The sequence below is a fragment of the Acanthochromis polyacanthus genome, chromosome 2 (genome assembly GCF_021347895.1).
Source record: "Acanthochromis polyacanthus isolate Apoly-LR-REF ecotype Palm Island chromosome 2, KAUST_Apoly_ChrSc, whole genome shotgun sequence".
Taxonomy (NCBI): Eukaryota; Metazoa; Chordata; class Actinopteri; family Pomacentridae; genus Acanthochromis; species Acanthochromis polyacanthus.
Window position 1 is genome coordinate 82,131 of NC_067114.1, and position 3,371 is coordinate 85,501.

The 3,371-nt window shown below is 38.9% G+C and overlaps 1 long non-coding RNA gene across 2 annotated transcripts; it reads right to left on the reverse strand.

The window, feature by feature from the left end:
* Window positions 1-229: 229 nt before the first annotated feature.
* Window positions 230-1,549, reverse strand: LOC127531588 (uncharacterized). 2 transcript variants are annotated; one of them, XR_007938716.1, is made up of 2 exons: window positions 1,240-1,549; window positions 230-567 (listed from the first exon to the last, which is right to left on the reverse strand). It is a non-coding gene; the product is annotated as an uncharacterized LOC127531588 (long non-coding RNA). The 2 variants fall into 2 exon arrangements; XR_007938717.1 differs by having other exon boundaries at window positions 230-733.
* Window positions 1,550-3,371: the final 1,822 nt, after the last annotated feature.

Genomic DNA, 3,371 nt, shown 5'->3' on the forward strand with positions numbered 1-3,371 from the left:
GACCCCTGAGAGGGCCTGTGATATTACTGTGGCATGTGTTGTTCTTCATAATATTACCACTATTAGAGGAGAGCAACACCCTGCCCTACAAACTGAAGACCCAGATGATGAGCCCATCCACCTGCAGCTATCCAGGACAGCAGAGCAGTCAGAGACACCGTATGCAATAATCACTTTAGAGTTTAAGTCACCATCATCACCACCACAGCAAATAAAGACATGATACACATTTCATTTGCTCTTCTTTATTTCCTACAAATAAAAGATAGTTCAGTTCATGTTCCAGTAGTTAACATAATTCACCTGTGACCATCACCACCTCTAACTTGTGCTCCAGTATTTCAATTTCCAGATCTGCCCTCCTAATCTGTTTTTTGGATTTTTCTCAGCAAATGCAGTTTGTAAATCTGTTTTACTGATAACTGGGAATACATAGAGGACATTCAATTATACAGTTGCACATGAATTCCACAGAATGAAGCTCTGGTGTTTCCTGAACATCCATCTCACTGTGTCAGTCTGTGCAGCGGAAGCTGAGGAACCATCCTGCTGCTGTCCAGCCATGCTCTGTTAAAAAGGATGAGAATGTGCAATACTTCAGTGTAGGCTAAATGTCACACTCTATATTCCACCCAAAATGTGAATGGGAAGAGAACTATCAGTAACATAGCTCTGTATGCCTTTCTGGATCCCCCTCTGTAAAGGCAGCAGACACAGTTTCATCCTCTTCATCCTAGATCAGTGACATGTTTCAGTAAACTTAAACTACCATTTGATCAATCTTTGGAGTGTTGCCTACTTACAGTTACAAGGTATATATATATATATATATATATATATATATATATATGCATCCATGACCTTTTATACCACCGTTTTACAGGCATCTGCTTTCTTTCTGTTGGCTGAGCAGAAGTCTATGTTAGTTTAAATAGGCTTAATTATTTAACAGGAACATGATATGGATGCAGACATTTAGGCTATGTGTGGATAAAACAACTGCACAGTCAAACAGCCACTTAATATTTAGGCTACTTTACAATGTAAAACATGATCAACATGAAGTACCTCCATGAGATAATGCCGAGGTCTGACCTGTTTGAACAATGTTTTTATATTTCATCTTAAGCTGCTGCCCTGTCAGGATTTCCCCTAAATGAAATAACTTACTAGGCTGCCATTCAGACAGTTATTCCCTGTAATATTATTACGATTACAAAGGACTCCATTTAAACTTACGCATTGATCCGGGCTGTTCTCCACGCCGTCTCTCTCTCTTTTGCAGCTGCAGCGGTGTTGCACTTCTTTCTAAAAACGTGTTCAAACTCGCCATATGAGCGCGTTAAAAACTTCCAGTTCAAAAACGCAGCCTTTCGCTTCCCCGTTTCCATGGTGACTCGTCGAATCGGGGTTCCATTGATGCTGTCTTTTCAGACTTGCGGTGCACGCGCGTAACTCCGGGTCAAACTACTCCGAGTTAATTAAACCAACTCAAATCAGCCGTTGTGAAACCGAAAACTCAGAGTTTTCTATCTCAGAGTAGATCAACTCAGAGTTGTAGAAGAAACTCAGAGTTTGTAAAACCTGCTTCGTGAAATAGGCCCCAGGTCTTCCTCTGTCAGGGCTACAGTTGTCATCGCCCTGGCATATTGTCCCAGGTCCTTCAGCGTTTGTATTACACCTGGCAACTCATCTGCTGCCAGGAAGAGCTCCTCCAGCTTTTCTTTGACAGTTTCCTCATTGACGCTGGTGGAATGAGGGAAAATTTCACTTGCCAACATTGTAAAAAACAACGACTGCCATTTAGATTGCTGTCTTCAACTTTTAGGAGACTATTTAATTTAATATAGAATAGTCTTGAGCTACTTGTATTTGAATAAAGACAAATAAAAAAAAAACACACTACAATTAACAAGGGCTCCCAACATACATCTCCATTCAGATATGCAGATATTTACAACAGAATTTAGAATTCATTTTTTGTGTTTTTGGATTGATAAATTGTTTCTTACCTACTCCTCCTCCTCTTTCTCCTCTGGAGCTCTTTGTAGGCGCTCTCTGTCAGCGCAACTATCTTTCTGGCATTCTGGAAACAGAATGCCAGACCAACAGAAAAGACCAAAAATGTGTTATTGTTTTTCAATGGGAGAGCTTATGCCATGTGCTGGTATATAAAGAGCCTATACAGAAAATGTGCTTGTTTCATTTACCAGTATAACTAGTTTGTATTCTCTTAACCACTTTTGTGATTTTTTCACACTTCAAGCAATAAGTCTACCAAAGATGAGATTTTCCAAAGACAAAAAAATGGTCATTGCACTCTGAGATCATTGTATTAAGTATAGTTCTTTAACCTTGACTCCTCCCATCACTTTGATTGAAGTACATTATTATTACAAATGACAGCAATATTTTTTTAAAACCTCATTTGTGGGTTTTTAAGTGTCCAACAGAAACCATAACAATCATCTTGTTGATGATTGTGATTATCGCTATGGATATGTACAAAGGTCAATCACAAGAAAAAAATAATTCAAAGGAACAGCCTGAGACTTGAGACAAATTTTTGATGGTGCTACCAATGTATACATTTTTTAGTGTAACCAGTCATTATCTTACCATGCTAAATAAATATTTATTTCCTTTAAAGAATCTTAGCTATAAGGCATAAAGCCAGGGTTAATTAACAAACGTTTTAAATATTACAACATACCAGATGTCCGCTACTTTCCACGAGCTTGTTGCCATTACCATCACAAAGGACCATACTTTCATCCGTTCGGAGTTCTTGTTTGACCTTCTCGGTCATATTAGTGATATTAATGTCCTGTTGTGAAAATTCTAATAAATAAAGTAGAGCCATCTAGTTCCAGGCTCCCTCTCTCAACTCTTCCCAGTATTATGTTCCTTAAAACAAAGAACAAACCGGAGAGAGACAGACAGACTTGATTTTTGATACTTATAATTTATTAGATGTTCTTTTATCCAACAGTATATCCGTACATAGAGTGACAAAAAGGAATAAACCATGCAACCCCACCATTCACACCCACTCCACCTCCCCGAGGCCATCCCCACCATAATCCCTCAATTTCCACACAATTTAAAAAAATAAAAAGTCCATACATTATATTGATCCGACACATGTCCATTGATCCAACACGTGTCCATCTCCACAAGCCTAACGACTTGCAGTCCTGTTGCCCTGCCTCTTGATGTCCGGACAGACTCTGCATAAATTTATACACAAACAGGGCTTCACTTAAATTGTTTTTCTTCCTTGTCCACAAGAAAAGGGATGCACCACCACAAACATCATAATGCCAATCGGCTGCACACAAAGATATAATCACACCTAACCAAGTATATTC